We start from the raw sequence: 21041 nt of genomic DNA, 5'->3' as shown, positions 1-21041 counted from the left end.
CACTTTTCTAGTAGCAGGTTAGGTTAGGCTAGTAGTAGTAGGTTAGGTTAGGTATTAGGTATGCGGTGCGGGGTACGGGGGGTTGAGCGGGAGGGGCTAGTTATTTTGGCATCAGTATACTTTAATTGGTAATATGTATACGTTTTTTGGTAATCATAGTGGTTTATTTAGGTGAAAATATCGCATTCATTTGGTGTTCAAGATTTGGTGATCATTAATGATTTTTGGTGATCATTCAATATATTTGGTGATCATTCAATATATTTGGTATTTGAATACAATTTGAAGTGCAGTCGTAATTAAAACGGTGGTACTTTTGTATTTTTAGGCCTTATTTTTTTGGTGTTCAGTAATGTTTTTTGGTAAGCATGATTTTTTTTATTTAGGGTACCAAAGTATTTTTTGGTGGTCATTATATTTGTAGCCGATTGGCTTAAACTCTTTTAGGCGACATAGACTTTTATTTGCATTTTGTGTATCATAATGATTCCTAGCGAGATATCAAAAATGTGGCATAATTATTTCACTATTAATACGTAATAATAAGCAAAACATGATTAAAACGTAACGTGATATCATTCCCATTATATCCGTACATTTCACAGAAACTGATTTTTTTATGATTATGACTATTTATTTTCAAAACGCGTTAAAATTAATAAATGTTCTTCACGCGTCACAGCGGTAGCCAATCTGTCAATGTTTTGTCGCATTTTATTTAATAGGTACATTTTCTATAGACGATTGTTCCCTTGGCTCTCAAACATGGTTCGTAATCGACCTTTGGACATTGTCAATGCCTGCATTCGTAATGCCGGGCACTGCCGAGCTAACGTAATTAGGGGCGGGATCCCGACGGACTAAACGTTGCCAGCATTGCTGCATTAATGATGAAGAGACCACTATAAAACACCCAGAAATCAATGGACGCTTTTCGAAAGTAAACTTTATAACAAAGACTGTGAATTCAAAGTTCCCATGCGCGGGTTTTCGTTCATTTTGATCTCAGATTAAAGCTTTTGACCCGAATAAAATTCGTAGGAAATTCGAGTTTATGAAGTCATGAAGTGATTGGTTCAATTCAAGAAGTGTTTTGCAATAGGTTTTTGGGATACTACTACTATCAGACAGATGTTCTATAGAAAGGTACCAAGAAGCGCGGCAGGAGAGAACTTCTGGTACAATATGGCTTTCATTTCATTCATTCACTTTTAAAAAGGAAATAAAATGTAACGGGAAATACCGAAGAACTTATACACTTCTATCTATCTTTTTATTTCATCCTTAGTGCCTATAATCACTAATCGATAAAGCTCTTTAATAAAGATAAAAAAAAAATCTTTATGCCTGGTTCTCGTCATACCGGGTGTGGCTTGTAATATGAGCAAAAAATTAAACTGTAGGCTGTACTCCTCATACTAACCAACATTTGTTCAGCATTTTTTTTAAATAACTTGTGGTTTGATTTTTAATACACTTTAAATTTTATTCTAAGACGCAATGTATTGCGAATTTTGATATGTTTAAGGCGTGACAAGCAACGTCAATCACAATGAAATGGCGTGCCGATGGCGTCCATTGAAGATAATATTTATTTTGTATGAAAAATAGCGAGTCTAAATACTTCATAATTTTTAAAAGTTGTTGAACAAAAGTGTCACCGTTTGAGGAGTACAATCTATGTTTTAATTATTTGCTCGTGTTACAGGCCACACCCGGTATAATGTAAATCTTCATAAATGTACTTTTTTCTACGATACCATTTTTACATTTTAACAACTATGGTTACCTACTCACAGACTAAAACGAACTTTTTAAATACGTTAATCCAAAAATTGTTCTTATGATCTACCTAGATTTGTGGCTATCCATAAAATTCTAAATGAAAATAAAAGAGACAGTAAAACCAGTTAACTTTCCGCATATTTCTCAAAAATACCAGCACTTTCTATCCAAGCTCCAGGATTCGTACATAAAAGTGATTTACACGTTGCAGGTGTATCATGATTTTATTTAGGATGTTTTTGTGCTAAATCATGCCACAAATTAAGAGCTTGCTCCAATTTTGCATGAAACGCCAATATTTTTTGTTAAATGAAATCGACTAGGTACTCATATGAAATCGGAAACATGTAGGAAACTAAACAAATTACACTTTGTTAGTTACGATTAAGTAACATTTATACATTTTTTCTATTAAAGGCCCAAAGTCGTGTAAACAAAAAGAAAAGAATGGAAAGATTTACACGCTTTTGTCAGCTTTCGTAGCTCAGTTCAGAAGAGCATTCGGACCGGTGTTCCCAAAGGTCGCAAGTTAGAATCTTCGCAGGAAGCGGTAAATTTTTCGTTTAGGTACTATAAAATGATGTAGTATCGGTCGTATCTGCTTGACAAAAAATAATATTTAAATAATATTAGTGAAATCATCAAAAAAGCAAACCAAAATAATAAATGCTGATGGCTCTCAAACTTATACTCTGTATATTTAGGTATTCATTAAAAATAAAAGTAAATAAAATCCTCAAATGGCTCCTTATGCCAGTTGAGGGTAGATGAAAACATTACACGATCAAATAATGTAGGTTAAAGTCTGGTCGTTCAGTGACTGATCCAGGCGGTTTTTTAATTGGTCGGTTAACCAATAAATGTTATAACTACCCGAAAATGTACACATTGTTTGTTTACTTTTATTGAAATACCTAAAGATACAGACTATATTAGCTAACAAAAAAGTCTACTTAAGCCCAACATACTTTATTCGTATCGAAATTGCCAACTGTAAACACAGGGTGGCCGTTATGATTGAATTTTAAAACAAAGTGTGAGGTCATGAAACGGCTGCCGCTAACGACCGCGTCCGCACACATACCGGTTTTTATTAATCCTAGGTACCTTATTCAGACCATGTGATGAATCAGTATTAGATTAGTATAGTATCGAATTGTGCGCACCTACTTTCACTAACGAACAACCATATTTGTGCGAACGAGACGTACCAATAAACAATCATAATAATTGTATTGAAACTGAAATGGGGTTGAACGAAGACAAACTGAATGGAGTATTCTGAAACACAAACTGTGGGCATAGGTAACCAACGTTATATGTTTTTTTCATAACACTAGCGTTTGTTGGCTGTTTCAAAAATATAAGTAAAAACTTGTAGAGGACATCAAATCGGGCGTTCTTACTTAGACTACCCTAATTAATTGAGCTTATTGTAGGATGAGGTGGATTTGTACGTACGATCGATCACGCAACAAAATATTTTTTTAATAGTTTCTTATAGATAGGGTAAGTTTGGGAAGTACGTTTTTTTTTTCTAAATTCGTAAGACCTAGAAATCGTATGTATTCCTAGTTCTAGATTTTCCCTCACTGCCCCATTTGAATTACTCTGTATGAGAAATTGGTGCTTTAACAAATTCCATCACCAGATCAGTAATCTCAATTAGGTATATCTTTATAAGAAAGAAAGCACATAATTACTAAGAAAAATGGTAGATACTCGTATTTAAAAAAATGCAATACAGCATTAATGTAACCTTGCTCTGAAAATTGGGTCCCTTGCATTAAATCCTCTCCGGAGAAACTGTCTCTTAAATTAGCTGCTTACCCTGTAGTGTATACAAAGTAAACTAAATTGTAATGGACAGTTGATGACAGAGGATTGACGGGGGCAAACTTGTCTACACTGGCACAGTCTATACAGTCATTCAACGAGGGGGGAGGGGGGAGGGGGTCGCGCGCACCTACATCAGGGGGTAGCTGCCTACATCGCTGTCGTCGACATTGTTAGTAGCTCGGTACACGACATAGGCCGTCGGACCACTGTTACTTTTTACACTGTTACACTGGTATTCTGTTAAGCATTTGAATGTTGCAACATAGATTATAATTAAATCAATTTTAACCTCCTTTATGGCTATGGTGTACTACTACACTGGGTCGTTTAGCAAAAGCGGTCACCAAATTAAGGTATGGGGTTACCAGGTAACCGGCTCTTTGATGCGGTGAACGACTCAGAATCGACGCAATGTAATTGCGATATTATTGATTATTCCGCATACCTACTTGTATTCGTAGCTCTAATTTCTATGTTGATGGACGGAGAGTGGATGGTAGACCCCAAAAACGATGGATGGATTGTGTGAAAGAGGATATGAGAAAGAAAGGAGTACTGAGGTGACGAAAGACAGAGGAGAATGGAAGAGAAAAACATGTTGTGCCGACCCAAAATAACGGGGGATAAGGACAGGGAGAAGAAGAAGAAGAAGAAGAAGAATTTATAAGCAAGGGTAACAAGGAGAAAAATATTAATTTAACACGTTGCATTTTAATAAGGTATATTTGGTACCAATTTTTTACCGTAAAATATTTATCATAGAATTATGAGTTCAGATTTTTAAAATAAATATAAATATAGGTTTTCCAAGTTGATTCCGACTTCCGACGAAAAAGTGAGAATGATTTTATTTTTAGCTTCCAAGAACTCGAACAAATACCTACATTTTTAGAATAGGCCGATTAGCGATCATGCAAGAACAAAAAAAAGCATTTTTTGTATAATATTCGAATGCCTTTAGATGTGTATATTTACTGTCCATATAAAACCCAACCAAATCTATGGTGAATATTCGTCGGAATTTTCATGACCATGGTAAATGAAATGAATTATAGGACAGAAGAAAATTCATTCTTATCTTGCAAAATACATACCAAAATATGAAACTATTATCGTTGTTCCTTCAGGCAGAACAATTAGAATGAGGCAGAATGTTAAATAAAATCCAATTCGGTTCATTTTTTTTCAATTTGTATACCTACTCCGTTGATCCAATTAAGCGACAAAGAAAGGTTTCTTCAATCAAATTAAATAGCGAGCTTTTATCGGGCGGTCTCCTCAAAGATACTAAAGACATTTTGTTTTTTTTTTTTCAACATTGACAATAACAACCGGGTAACTTACGTATAAATGCTTAAATGTGGTATAGTCTAAAGTGGATATTATATGTAAATAATTTTATTTATTCTCAACAATTTTTGACTTTCAAAAAGTGTTCTGTAAGAATCTATTTTGAATAAAAATATTATGAATTATGAATTATGGAGTTCAGTAAAAAGACAAATAATGTAAAAGTTTTACGATGGCTGTTTTAATTAAAATATTAATAATTCACACATTTTAACTAGTAATTGACATAAATTAAAAGTTTAAGGATATAAAATGTTTGTAAAATCATGGTTGTCCACAAAAAGTGCGAGATTACGAAGAAAAACAGGTAAATTGGTTTGTTTACACTTTCTTTATTTTCTATTAAATTCCACTATTATATAGTTTAAGTAGATGTATTTTTCGTTACACGAACATGTCTTTTGGTCACCTTGACGACGGTTCAATTTTAGATGGCTACATTTTTACAGCTACATATGGTCAGCAACTAACTATCTGCCCGATTCGAACTTTAAGATAAGTCAATAAATAGATCTAGAAACGATATGGATTAGATGTGTCAGTGTCAAAAGTGACGCTTTAGTTTGATGAAATCAATGAAATGTTAATATTGTCATCATATAGTTAATAATGTCAAATAATGTTTTCATCAAGAGGTTAAAAGGACCAAATTATATTACTGTGTTTCGACTTGCTAGGAACAGGACAGTGAGCTGAGCAATGTTGCCGGAAATGTTGCCGTAAAGCATGCCGTCGCATTATTTAGAGCACCGAGTGTTCACACTTTGCTCATTGCTCACACTAGCGGCATCGGCATGCTGCCGGCAAATTGCGGAGGCGCGCGGGGTGCACACGCAAAGTGGTTTGATGCAATATTGTAATAATAAATGTATGGTTATTAACATAATATATTCGTAAGGTACCGAGTTAAGAATGACGTTAGAATGGCCCGGGTCCGGGCCGAGGCATCCGACGCTTCGTTTTCTATAAAAAGCATTACGTGATCACCTGTCACTTCTGACATAGAAAATGAAGTGTCGGTTGGTTCTAGCGTGTGATCACCTGTCACCTCTGACATAGAAAATGAAGTGTCGGTTGGTTCTAGCGTGTGAGTCATCCTTAAGAGTGTAAATTTACTTAATGGACTGGTTTTAGCTGAATATTAATCCCCGTATTATTTTCAGTTACTCTGAAAATCTTGTAAATGTTACTTCAAGTATCTAATTTAGCAGGCATTTTCTATAAAATTCAGGTATTTTCAGTCTTATGTAAAATATGGCTCATCAGCGTCCAATATTTCAAGCGTCGCAAGACATGGCTTATTTTATTCAAAATACGGCGGCGGTGAAATGCAAATGCAACTAATTAGCATTCGGATCTGTTAGTACCGCTCAAGATTGCGCTTTTTAATATTTTACTGTTTGTTTTGTGTGTATGGTAGTAGTAATTCATCATCAATCTTTCTTCGGCAATAAATAGAAAGATGTCTAGACTGACCCTTACCAGCTTAACAACATTTCAAAACCGTGTTGATTTAAACATTAGCGCTAACAAAGCGTCGACAGTTTAGATTAAAATTTCGAATAAATTCAAATGAAGACAGAAGGAATTCTTTTGACTTTTTATAAAGGTTAGATGGTATCCTGATTCAAGTCCAGCTTCGTCTGATTGCAGAATTGTAATTTCCAATAAGATTTGGACCAATCCAGTCTTATTTTAATCGCTTCCCGAGGCTTAAGGGACGGATATTAGATTTCTCTTCCGCGTCTCAAAATGAAAATTTCATCATGATCCTTTTATTAAATGACAAAAATGAGGTAGTCTTATATGGGTTTATAGGGATGTCATGTGATCATAATTTATTATCGAGTACCATTAACTTTTACTTAAATAAAAAATATAAAAATTGTTCGATTGGATGGGAAAAAAATAGGTCTTTTCCATACTCATGTCCACATCAATTTTCTACCTATGTTCTCGGTATATTAGAAAATCCTAAAATCCTACCTTAAGGGTGGAAAATAGGGGTGATTTAATAGGAGTGAGTAAAAGTCATAAAAAATTATAAAATAAAAACTTATTTACAAAAAATTAAATCGCCGAAAAAACTAAAAAATTAAAAATTAATAAACTTTTTATATTTAACCTTAATAACTAAGTTTTTAAACTAAAGTAAGTATACCGCAACAAGTAAATTAATTCAATTAACGCGCGGCCCGGCCCTTCGCCGAAAAATGAAGAACTTGATTGATTGGCGCCGACTCAAAATTACTTAGGTATACTTACGTTAGGGTGTGTAATGTTAAATATAATTATAAAGAAACTATCATACATTTGTTATAACGCCATTTGATATATTATTGTATGTTATAATGTAATTTTTATTATACGTTTCCTTTATTATATAGTGATTTCATCTAAACTGTCATTGATATAATGCCTAATGTAATATAATTTTCAAATAGTATATAGACATGTTTTATAATGGCATTTGTTATATTATATTTTTGTATAACGTAATACTTCATACAATTTTATCAAGTATAAATACATATATCGTATAACATTTTTTGTCATATTTCATTTACTGATAACGTAAAGTTTTACATACATTTTATAACTAGTACGCAGGCCTACTGCTTTTGCTAGCTATTTTATTCTAGGGAGGTCGCAGTTCTAACCTAACCAATTTTTTCACGATTTTCGTTCTGCGGGGGCCGCAGTTTAAACCTAACCTAAACCACTTTTTTGATAGAATATTTTATTCTACGGAGGGTCAAGTCAAGTTCTAACCTAACCTAACCCTCCATTTGTTAGGTAGTTATTCGTTTGTGTGGAGTCGCAGTTCCAACCTAACCTAACCCATTTATGTCATGCAACTATTATGCTACATAAATAATTATGTGATGTCACTTGTTATAACAAATAATATGCTTTAGAGTATGTAATAATTATGGCAATGTACATTAGACGAAGTGTAAATATACCTTATGACCATTATACCTATAATAACATTAAGTATACCGTATAGGTATTACGGTATTATGCCATTTATTACGTTATTCAAAATAACGATATATCAAACTATAATATATGAAAAGTAATTATAACAAATGTAATGCACCCCTTACATTAGTTTAAAAACTTAGTTATTAAGGTTAAATATAAATCGTTTATTATTTTTTTGCTTTGACTGTCTTTTCGGTGGATTAATTTTTTTGTTAAAAAGTTTTAAGATTCTTTAATGACGACCATTATGGTTGTCAAACTCCCAAAAAGGTGGGAAAATAGTGGTATAGTTTTATTTTGACTTATTTTTTAACTTTCAATCTCAGGCCCAAACTTATCAGCCGCCCCTCGCGGCTCGATTCGGAAAATGAATTAGATTTCTACTAGACTTCAACAAGTTACGATACGGATAATTTAAAGATATTTGTAAGATAGATATGTCAAATTTGACGTTTCCGCGATTCTGGAGGTCCTCTTGAACGATTTCGACAAGTTATGACTTAGATATCCAAGTCACATCTAGTCTATATCTAATGTAGATCTATAGTTGATCTCTAAATCGTCTCAAGATCTTGTGATTATCTCAAAATCCGAATAGCCCTGTCGTACAATGTACGCCACCAGACACAGTACCTAATCCTAAGCGTAAGCCAAACAAGAGGGGATACTAAATATATCTCCGCCTACCCAATAGGGGGTGTTACTTGATTTATCATCTACTCGTATTTAATACTACAAAGTTCCAACCGACCGTATAACAAGTTAGTGAAACTCGTTTCTATCGAAACTAGTTCGATCACGCGATTCCCCGTGAAAATTGTGAGCGATTAGCAATCGATCCTGAACAAGCATACCTGTACATTTATACAATCCCGTAACAAGTAAAGACTCTCACACGAAACTTATCGAAAAATGGTTTTTAATTTTGCTTCGTGTGAGACCTGTCAATTAATTAACGTGTTTGGTCGCTTTGCTGTCGACAACTGTCATTTTATGATTGCCTCGCCTGAGAAAGAACTAATCGTTTACGTTTTAATGGAGCATTTTTTTACACTATAAGTAACTTTATAATTCGTATATTCGTCTTACGAAATAGAAACATGTAATAAAAAATTCACAGATTTCGTGCCTCACACGACTATCGAGCACATTGGAAATGAATCTACGGAATTCGAAAAAATATTGTAGCTGAGCGACGAGAAAGTCTGGATAAGGAAAAAGTTACAAAATAAAACTACAACGTTGAATGATAATTATTTTATTCTTAGACTAACACAAGTATCCTGGACATAACGCATGTGAACAAACAAATTGCAAAATTTCCACACGCGTATCCAAGTTTGAATAATTGTCGCCGTGGCGCATAAGTATAGGTACATATTTCATTTTTCGATTAATAAGCAGGATATATTAATGTTCAAAGTACAAGAAAATTATTACACGGCAAATCCGTAGTCAACTCGAGAAGTCGAAGCCGAAGATCGGCAGCGGCCCATTTGCTGCAAGATATGAAATTTTCTTGACAGCAGTTTGACGCGACGAGAGATGACCATAACAGCGTTTGTCTATGTTGCACCAAACCTGAGTTCCAATAGGTACTACCAGGGTTCAGCATCAGCTATCTTGGGTAATGCTCTACCATGTGCTCATCATGACGAATCGGGTGTCCAAAACAGCGTGTGCCTATGTTGCACCAAACCTGAGTTCCGCTAGGTACAACCAGGGTTCAGCATCACCTCTATCTTGGGTACTACTCTCCTAAGTGCTCATCGAGACGAGTCCGATGACCAAAACAGCGTGTGTTTATGTTGTATTAAACCCGAGCTCCACTAGGTACTGCCAGGGTTCAGCATCAGCTATCTGCTAGCAGCCGCCAGCAAGATGCTGAGGTGAGACCATTTCGTGGCACTTTTTCTTTTTTATGTTTTTTTTATGTTGTCTCCCTCTCCCTCTCCCTCTCCCTCTCCCTCTCCCTCTCCCTCTCCCTCTCCCTCTCCCTCTCCCTCTCCCTCTCCCTCTCCCTCTCCCTCTCCCTCTCCCTCTCCCTCTCCCTCTCCCTCTCCCTCTCCCTCTCCCTCTCCCTCTCCCTCTCCCTCTCCCTCTCCCTCTCCCTCTCCCTCTCCCTCTCCCTCTCCCTCTCCCTCTCCCTCTCCCTCTCCCTCTCCCTCTCCCTCTCCCTCTCCCTCTCCCTCTCCCTCTCCCTCTCCCTCTCCCTCTCCCTCTCCCTCTCCCTCTCCCTCTCCCTCTCCCTCTCCCTCTCCCTCTCCCTCTCCCTCTCCCTCTCCCTCTCCCTCTCCCTCTCCCTCTCCCTCTCCCTCTCCCTCTCCCTCTCCCTCTCCCTCTCCCTCTCCCTCTCCCTCTCCCTCTCCCTCTCCCTCTCCCTCTCCCTCTCCCTCTCCCTCTCCCTCTCCCTCTCCCTCTCCCTCTCCCTCTCCCTCTCCCTCTCCCTCTCCCTCTCCCTCTCCCTCTCCCTCTCCCTCTCCCTCTCCCTCTCCCTCTCCCTCTCCCTCTCCCTCTCCCTCTCCCTCTCCCTCTCCCTCTCCCTCTCCCTCTCCCTCTCCCTCTCCCTCTCCCTCTCCCTCTCCCTCTCCCTCTCCCTCTCCCTCTCCCTCTCCCTCTCCCTCTCCCTCTCCCTCTCCCTCTCCCTCTCCCTCTCCCTCTCCCTCTCCCTCTCCCTCTCCCTCTCCCTCTCCCTCTCCCTCTCCCTCTCCCTCTCCCTCTCCCTCTCCCTCTCCCTCTCCCTCTCCCTCTCCCTCTCCCTCTCCCTCTCCCTCTCCCTCTCCCTCTCCCTCTCCCTCTCCCTCTCCCTCTCCCTCTCCCTCTCCCTCTCCCTCTCCCTCTCCCTCTCCCTCTCCCTCTCCCTCTCCCTCTCCCTCTCCCTCTCCCTCTCCCTCTCCCTCTCCCTCTCCCTCTCCCTCTCCCTCTCCCTCTCCCTCTCCCTCTCCCTCTCCCTCTCCCTCTCCCTCTCCCTCTCCCTCTCCCTCTCCCTCTCCCTCTCCCTCTCCCTCTCCCTCTCCCTCTCCCTCTCCCTCTCCCTCTCCCTCTCCCTCTCCCTCTCCCTCTCCCTCTCCCTCTCCCTCTCCCTCTCCCTCTCCCTCTCCCTCTCCCTCTCCCTCTCCCTCTCCCTCTCCCTCTCCCTCTCCCTCTCCCTCTCCCTCTCCCTCTCCCTCTCCCTCTCCCTCTCCCTCTCCCTCTCCCTCTCCCTCTCCCTCTCCCTCTCCCTCTCCCTCTCCCTCTCCCTCTCCCTCTCCCTCTCCCTCTCCCTCTCCCTCTCCCTCTCCCTCTCCCTCTCCCTCTCCCTCTCCCTCTCCCTCTCCCTCTCCCTCTCCCTCTCCCTCTCCCTCTCCCTCTCCCTCTCCCTCTCCCTCTCCCTCTCCCTCTCCCTCTCCCTCTCCCTCTCCCTCTCCCTCTCCCTCTCCCTCTCCCTCTCCCTCTCCCTCTCCCTCTCCCTCTCTCTGTTATTCTGCCGTCATAATCCCGATAATTCACAACAAACACTGATAACGAACTCTGCGAAACATGAAGTCATAAATGTCCTGTGAAAAATGTCGTTCTGAGTTTTTGACTATTTTAAGGTTAGGCTACAGGGCAAACCCTTAACCCGATCGTCTTTGTTTTAGGCTCAAATTGTAGCTGACTAAATTGTCCAGAGCCGTTTTTCTCAAATTTTTGATATCATTCTTCGTTTCCAAATTATCGAGCACCAAAATCAAAAATTCGGAAAAAATTGAATTTTATTTTCACTATTTCGACCATAACTTTTTTGTTTTTGACTTTCTCGAATAATTATTTTTGCACCTTACAGCTCTCGTGATTATGCGTCTTTTGAGCCTATTTTTTAATATCATATCTTCACAACTTTCCGAGATATAAGGGAATCGCACTTTTTCGTGAAATCGGACCGTATACTGGAGCGAACGAAAAGCACCTCTCCCTACACTATGGGGCACTATGTATAATTGACCCATACTCCTTTCTATTGAAAAACTTTAGTTCCGGAATTGCTGGCCAGTGAGCTTAAATTTGTAGCGTTAATTGTTTAAAATTCGAATAGAAATTGTAAAGTTACCTTGCAGACCTCGCATCTAAATATCATCATGATATTGTGAGTTTTATTCACCAGTACTAGAGTTCACTTTTATTAGCAATTTCATCAAGATGTAGCTTTATTGAATTATATTGGAGTGATATAAAGTAAGAATGTAACTGTGAGATCCTCGTATTTCAGGCCGTACAAGATTAGAACATTGAGCTTTATTGCTTAATGTAAAAGTCCAGTTTTAAATAATTGACCTGATTATGATACGTTATGACTAAAGTTCTTTGGTGAATAACATTGTCGGTCACACATAACATAACGTCACGCAAGCGCCCTGCGCCGCCTACATGAAACAGCAGGCTCAGGCATACATTTTCGCCGTGCGGTAGAAAGAGAGGAAAGACGCCTTACGCGTTACGCCTTACGCTGTCTCGAGTTTATCATTTTTTCCCCACCTCAAAAAGTGCTCAGCGCCGCTAAAGAAGTTTTCACTTAAAAAAAATACACATTTAAAAATCTTGTTAATATCTATCACTGACCTGAACTCAAAACCGGAATAATTACAGATACATTTAAAAAATGAAACGAAAAAACTAAATACCTACATACCTATTAACGTACACTAGTTACAGTTAATATATGAATTGCTAGACTTACGAAATGTAGCAAAATGTTAATCCTGTTTTCGTCAACGGAACAAATAAAAATATGTTCGTTAAAAAGAGTAAACTATTTATTTCTGATACTTTTTATTGGACAAAATTCGGGGCTTAAAAGTTTGTACAAATTGATGTATTCACATCGTTACCATAACTAACACGGAGACTGCACGCTTACGAAAAACTGTTGTCACCAGCGTGATTTACGAGACTGAAGTATTTACAGTTCCAAACGCTGAAAACTGATAACGGATAGCCAAACTTTGCCTCCCAACTAAAGCTTGACGTCAATAAAACTCGCACGATCGGTCTGACACAGTTCGATTAATCTTAGTCTTAGGCCAAAAAATAAATGAACGTAATTAAGTGAACTACGCACAAAATTCAGATGGACCAGTCACGTAATAGATAGAAATTATAAAATTAAAGGAGAAATGGAAACAAACTAATTGGTGTTTGTAAAACACGGATTAAGTACCTGTGCGGTAGGGCATTGTTACCGATGATATCTTAATATATTTACAGTTCCAATTCGAGTTTTTGTTATTAAATCTCACTCCAATATGATACTGATATGATACTTACTGATCTTTTAGTGTCAAAAGTGATGTTTTTGATTGAAGGTTGACATATTGCGCAATTCAGCAGGTCCTCAAAAGGCGATTGGAACCATCTTATATTGGAATAATGTCACACCCACGTTATTAGCCTGTTAGTTAGCTAAGGCCCTAAGTACCGTCAATAAGAAGTACCTAAGCATTTACTATATATAGTTATCGCTATACGTGTCTTTCAAAGGCATGTAAACAACATACGAAAGTAAACAATTGACATGTGTCACATATACGTACACTATCGTTTAACACTGTAAATAAATATATTGGAATAATATAGAAGCTCTAAGGTTGTCTGGAAAAGGTCGCTGTGTAGCGATGAGACCGCCTGTTGTGTCATATACCCAAATCTATTTTCTTTATTTATGCCTCTGTACCTACCTACATTACAAAGAACTACTTATGCGAAGTGTGCTATGTGAATAATGTGTATTGTAGTAATATTCATTATGAATATAAGTAGGCATTAAAAATATTTTTAAAAGCATATTCAAACTGAAAAAGTGTTTTGGAAGATAAAGCTTCTCCAATGCTATCTAGATTAAAATATAGATAATGCGAACATTTTTTATTATTATAGGTACCTAGGTAACTAAAATACCGTTCAGCAAGCGTAGCTTCGGCAGGCATAAATAAGAAGACAGAAGGGAAATTGCAATGTCATAAATGTAGACAAAAATAGACTTTCATGTGACAGTATGTCAAGAAAGCTTTTATCAAAGAGAGGTCAACATCTAACTGTTAGAGTCTGGCTAGCCAAATTTTGTTGACAGATATTTCCTTGTTGCATCACCAATTGTCTATGCTTTTAAAAAAAGTTAAAAGTCTGTTGTCAATTTATGTCATTCATTCAAATTGTTCGCGGTTTATAAGGCGTTTATTTTAAATAATACTTAAATAATGTTAATAATGACTATACCGAGTGACGTCCGCAACCTATTATTTAAGCTCGTAAATAATTACGACAATGTGCAAAGTCGACGTGAAGCGTTTTATAACGAAAAACTGCAATGTTTACAAGTCGGAAACAATTTCGTAGGTTGGTGCTCTATTAATATTTTGATACTTTAAGTACTAGTTCTAAACTTCTAACATTTCCCTATAACTTTGATTAAGTATGTGAATTACTAATACCTGAATCTCATAAACAGGACAAGTGTGTAAAAGAAACGGATAAACTAGAAGTTCTAGAAAATATCATTAAAATCAAAACATTGGAACGTAATCATATGTGTTTGTCGTTGACTATACTTTACATAGTGGTAGAAATTAATGTGAGCTGACTTTGAGTGTAGTCAACGTATATTTAACTTATTTCCTTAGGTACCTTACGTGTGCACAGAAAATAAAAAATATTTTCTAGTATCAAAACTATAATTCCTACTACACACAGTGTGACCAGCCCAAGATTTTTTTAATTTTCCGCCAAAACTTTGGGTAATATTTCAGTAGCCAGACTCTATTTTACAATATGTAAATTTGTTGCCTGGGGAAAAAAACAATTCATTGGTATGTTTTTTTTATTTACTTAAACTGCAAACTTGAACACAAATTATTGTATAAAAAGCAGACATTGTTCAGTCAGTATTTGAACATTCATTTTACTCGTGGAATTTGTTTCACACCTCTGTTACGATGTCCTAAAAAGGTAAAACCACAATGTCACGTTCGGTATAAAAGATTACATCCGGGCGCCTTAAAATAAACTTAAAAATAAAACTGGTCGAAAGTTTAAAGTGCAAAATCAATATGAAAATATACTAGTTGACACGGTGCTAGCTCCAAAAATAATATTTTTGCTCCGTGTCATTTTTACTGCAAAATGTCTCATCCATCACAACCCTTCACAGCCATGCATTTATAGCCTGGTAGGCATTTCAAATCTATTTTTTTTTCACGTTATTGTAGTTCATATTCAAGCCATAGTATTTTATTACATATAGTTTATAAATTACTATATACCATATGGAATAAAACAACTAACTTCAAATAATATTCTTAAATAAGTTTTTGGCAAAAATATCATTTTTGGTACAAGCTTTTATCGCCGACTGTACTTTTCTTAAGACAGACAACTAATACTCATCGAGACAATTCTAAAAACCCCTAACACAATTAGGTTGCGTTGTTTCATCACAGAGTTCCTATGACCACCTCCTGTCTCCATCATCAGATCAGCTCGATGGTACCATAATATTGCATTGTCATCCGATTTATACATGCAAAATTTCAGCTCAATCGGAAACCGGGAAGTGGATCAAATTTAACTTGCAAGATTTGATTACAGACAGACAACGGTCAGGTGAAAGTAAATAATAGCTTGTAAAAAGCCGGTTAGGTGCGAGTCGGGTAAGTAATATAACGTATACAAACCTATAATATATTGCTCAGAATATATAAATTCAATTAGTATAATTTTGAATGGCATAACGTGCAATAAGTATAACGTGCGATACGTATAACAATGAATTCTATAATTTTATAATGTATAATGAACTTTACATATAATATCGTTTATGATAAGTATAAAAAGGTATAACGTTGAAATAATATAATATACAAAACAAATACCACGCAATAAACCTAACCTTTTATTTTTCTGGGGGGTAACAGTTCTAACCTAACCTAATACTTTTCTGGTAGCAGTTTCTTTCTCTGAGGGGTCACAGTTCTAACCTAACCTAACCTATTTTTATGGTAGTAGTTTCTTTTTCTGTGGGGTAACAGTTCTAACCTAACCTAACTTACTTTTCTGGTAGCAGTTTCTTTCTCTGAGGGGTCACAGTTCTAACCTAACCTAACCTACTTTTCTGGTAGCAGTTTCTTTCTCTGAGGGGTCACAGTTCTAACCTAACCTAACCTATTTTTATGGTAGTAGTTTCTTTTTCTGTGGGGTAACAGTTCTAACCTAACCTAACTTACTTTTCTGGTAGCAGTTTCTTTCTCTGAGGGGTCACAGTTCTAACCTAACCTAACCTACTTTTCTGGTAGCAGTTTCTTTCTCTGAGGGGTCACAGTTCTAACCTAACCTAACCTACTTTTCTGGTAGCAGTTTCTTTCTCTGAGGGGTCACAGTTCTAACCTAACCTAACCTTCTTTTCTGGTAGCAGTTCCTTTTTCTGGGGAATCACAGTTCTAACCTAACCTAACCTACTTTTCAGGTAGCAGTTTCTTTTTCTGGGGAGTCACAGTTCTAACCTAACCTAACCTACTTTTCTGGTAGCGGTTTCTTTTTCTGGGGAGTCACAGTTCTAACCTAACCTACTTTTCTGGTAGCAGTTTATTTTTCTGGGGAGTCGTTCTAACCTAACCTAACCTACTTTTCTGGTAGCAGTTTCTTTCTCTGAGGGGCACAGTTCTAACCTAACCTAACCTACTTTTCTGGTAGCAGTTTCTTTTTCTGGGGAGTCACAGTTCTAACCAAACCTAACCTACTTTTCTGGTAGCAGTTTTTTTTTCTGGGGAGAAACAGCCCTAACCTAACCTACTTTTCTGACAGTAATTAGTTTCGATGACCTATGAAATACTGAGCTATCCAAATAATTTTACTGATGTTTTGTTCAGATACTTATATGAGATGTTATTCATTATTTTAATGTATATGCATAATGAATGTTATATTAAATGTAATTAGTTTATTTGTATGTTATACCAAACAGCGGTATGTATACTGTATGTTATATTATTTTTATGTTATACTAATTGAAAATATAGATTTAGTGCATTATACATAAGATTAGTATACGTTTTGAATGTTTGTAAACTGGAATTATAGCAAAAGTTCGTATTCATTATGATACGCACCCGTGCGAGTCGGACTTGGACACTGAGAGTTCCGACACAGACAGCGCTACTTTTCCATTAATTATATTATATTAGTAGGGATAGAGGATTCCAATATTGGCAAATGAGGCCACTTAAGAGAAAATTAATTTGGTAATATTGACAGTCGGCTGCTAGCCAAATTGCGGTTAACGGGCAGGCTTAGATTAAATGATCATCGTATAACCCTGACCTATTATTAAGTAATTTAAGTGCTATGCCATAAAATGTACGGTGTAAGTAGGTACAAGACAAGGAAGAGAAAGACGTGGAAGACAAGGGGAGAGGCCTTTGCCCAGCAGTGAACACAATAATAAACTAGCAAAAAAAAGTACATAAGCTTTTCAGACTCGACATTGGTACTTAAACTTCCATGACGACCGATATGGCCTAGTGGGTAGTGACCCTGCCTGTAAAGCCGATGGTCCTGGGTTCGAATCCCGGTACCTATGGGCATTATTTGTGTGATGAGCACAAATGTTTGGGTCATGAGTGTTTTCTATGTATTTATATATTATCACTACACCTTATAAAACAAAGTAAGTAAGTAAGTCCCCCGCCGCGTCTGTCTATTTGTGTGTTTGTATGCTCGCGATAAACTCAAAAACTACTGAATGGATTTTCATGCGGTTTTCACCTATCAATATAGTAATTCTTGAGGAAGGTTTAGGTATAATTTATTAACCCGTGCGAAGCCGGAGCGGGTTGCTAGTATTATATATGTCGTTGTCTGAGTACCCGCAACACAAGCCTCCTTGAGCTCACTGTGAGATTTCGTCAATCTGTGTAGGAATACCTATTTATTTATTTATGACATATGTCTTCTGACTCCCAAATATTTTCAAATTCCTTGGTTGCATCTCCATCAAACGGGGAGATGACCTTCTTGACAACAATTAATTGAAGATTGTGACAAAAAGTGGTTGAAACAAGCGTAAAAAACATAGCAACGACATAGCTAACTGTATTTACTGCACAAAATAAGATGATTTTTCACTAAACGAATTTGGCTCAATGCCATTACCCATTATTCGATTTACTTATTGCGACTGCTTTTAAAGATTTGGTTTATTTATTAGATTTCCAATTCTTTTTCTTTATAAGAATGTAATATTTATACACTGTTATTTTGGAGGGAAAAGGGTGTCAAGAAATGAGACACGGCCGTTTATCGTAATATTTAGGTAGCTATATTCCGACTGACAAGACTGTTGCCGGGTGCAACCGGCTGACGTGAAAATATCATCTACCCGATGTCTTAAACCTTACATACACCTAACATATACTACTCTTTGAACCTAACTACCAAACCATAGTATATCTAGCACAGATTAGAAAAAATATAACATTCGCGAAAGCATCGCTATATTATTACAAAGTACCCATTTTCCACTGTTATGAAAAGTTTAATACCTCTACTCGTCCTACGTAAATAAATTCATCTTATTTTATCAGAACCTCAGCCTAAGCGTCGTCGATAAATAAGAAGCTTGGATGGAATCAATCTATTTCTCTTTTAATTTGTTTACTGGTCGACGCTTTGCATATTTTACGTATAAGCGGCTCCAGCAGTCCTAGCACATTTTGATGCGACTCGCGCGAATTCATATCGCGCCGATTTGTGCATTTCAGGATACTCATGGTAAGATATGCTAGCCGTTAGATGGATTGACATGTTATTTAGCGTGCGTCTCACCCACGCTAAGAAATTGGTTTTATGAAGAAACAAAATGATTACGGACAAACATGTACGGACAAGTTCGAGCAAAATGCACGATAGCTAAATGACATCAGTTAGAATTTTGATATCAGTGTTGGTTCGAATTGGCCTGTTAATCGGTTTTAGCCTGGCACCAAGCCTATTGTTGGGGGCCCAAATATTTGTGCTTAATCCCTATGTCCGACGCTCCATGTTATTATTAAACTGTAGTCATAATGAGCTCTCAAAATGTAAACAAAAATTAATTTGATGATTTATCCCTAAAACAGTAATTGAAAAACACATCTAATTATGATTTCATAAAAAGCCCTTTGTGTCTTTCTAATTACGTTCGCAAATATAAGGGCAGGGGAGATTATCTTGTCAGCGATATTAGAACAATTTATTCTCGTTAATCTTTATTAGATGAAGCAAACCCAATTCCGACATTCGTATACGTCGATTTCAGTGACAGCCCAATATATAATGATTTCAATGACAATGGGGCGCACACACAGAGGTACAATGAGACAATGGCCGTGTGATCTGATACTACATTCAATTTGGAGCATTCTCTACCTCGATTATCAGGGGCGACTAACTTGTTTAATGACACTTCGTGGAGTTCGTGACAACAACCAGAGGGCCAGAAGCCAGATTGCTGAAAAATGGTGACGCTATCATTAATTAAGTCGCTATCTCTAACTATGATTTTAGTTATAGGTATTCATATAATGTGTTATTCGAAATAAAAAAGAACATTCGCTTAAATTCACTATCTGGCATCCATCCATCCACATATAATATGTACTTATGTAGGACTGTACCATTAAAAATATTGAAAATGACCTGACATTCTACTCCGAATTCAAAAAATGGCTGACTAGAAATGCATTTTATGACATGTCAGAATATAATAATTATGATTTAATCATAACTTAATTTAATATTTTATTTATTTGAATTATTGTATTGATAATTTTTATATTGTTTTATTTTATTTTAATGAATTGTAATTTAATTGAAATTGACCTAATTAATTAATAACCCTTTTGACATGTAAAGTAACGTAAGAACTAGGGAAGTTTGTGATGAATTAAAGGAAACGTAGGAACGATTTTTTACGTATAAAGGATGAACCACGTTAGAACAGCCCGGGTCCGGGCCGAGGCATCCGATACTTCGTTTTCTATAAGAAGCATACGTGATCACCGGTCACCTGTCATTAGTACTTTAGACGTTGATAGTCATCCAAAAAAAAAAAAAAAATATCAAGTATGTTAGAAAAAATATGTTGAATAGGTACGATAAAACTTGAACACCAATAAAAGTCCTTCGTGGACTGCCTACGTAGTATTCCAATAAACAATGTTTTGAAATTAGGCGTACGGACGTAGACGGCCAAATACATATACTTATTAAACTCTTTTCAGGACGGTACTAAACTGACATTTTATATGATTATGCATGAAGAAGCGGTGGTGGCCGAGTGGATAATATATGACGTCCGACTTTCAATCCGGAGGTCGCGGGTTCAAATCCTGGCTCGTACCAATGAGTTTTTCGGAACGTATGTACGAAATATCATTTACCACTAGCTTTTCGGTGAAGGAAAACATCGTGAGGAAACCTGCATACCTACATCTGCGAAGAAATTTAAAGGTGTATGTGAAGTCCCCAATCCGCATTGGGCTAGCGTGGGGACTATAGCCCAAGCCCTCTCGCGCATGAGAGGAGGCCTGTGCCCAGCAGTGGGACGTATATAGGCTGAATTAATTAATATTAATATGCATGAAGTAGGTACCTACGCACATAATATGTATGTAAGCTGCTTATAGCAACATAACCTCAGACCACACAACCATAGAATCTCGTCAGGCTTAACTTTAGGTTAACATAATTGGAACACAATTTTATTCGTTTAAAACATTCAATTTTAAAAAACCTAGAACTTTTCAGCCTAAACATAATTATATTTCCTTTGCACTATGTACGTTATGCGTCAATAATATTTATTCCGATCTCGAGACTACGACAACCGATCATTAGACCGATTAAAGTTCCTCAGCAGCTGTTGCGAATGTTGCGATCTGTATCCTACTAATGACTTGCCTCTAATTTTGTATTTATGTCTGAAGTTAAATTACTTATCATTGTAATCAAAACATATTAATTGCAAGTCAATTATTTTGATTTATTTAAGTTGATAGTCATACATGTTAACAAAATATATATTTCATTGCATG

This window comes from Cydia splendana, chromosome 10 (genome assembly GCF_910591565.1).
Source record: "Cydia splendana chromosome 10, ilCydSple1.2, whole genome shotgun sequence".
In the NCBI taxonomy this organism is placed as follows: Eukaryota; Metazoa; Arthropoda; class Insecta; order Lepidoptera; family Tortricidae; genus Cydia; species Cydia splendana.
Note: the sequence above shows the minus strand (reverse complement) of the source record.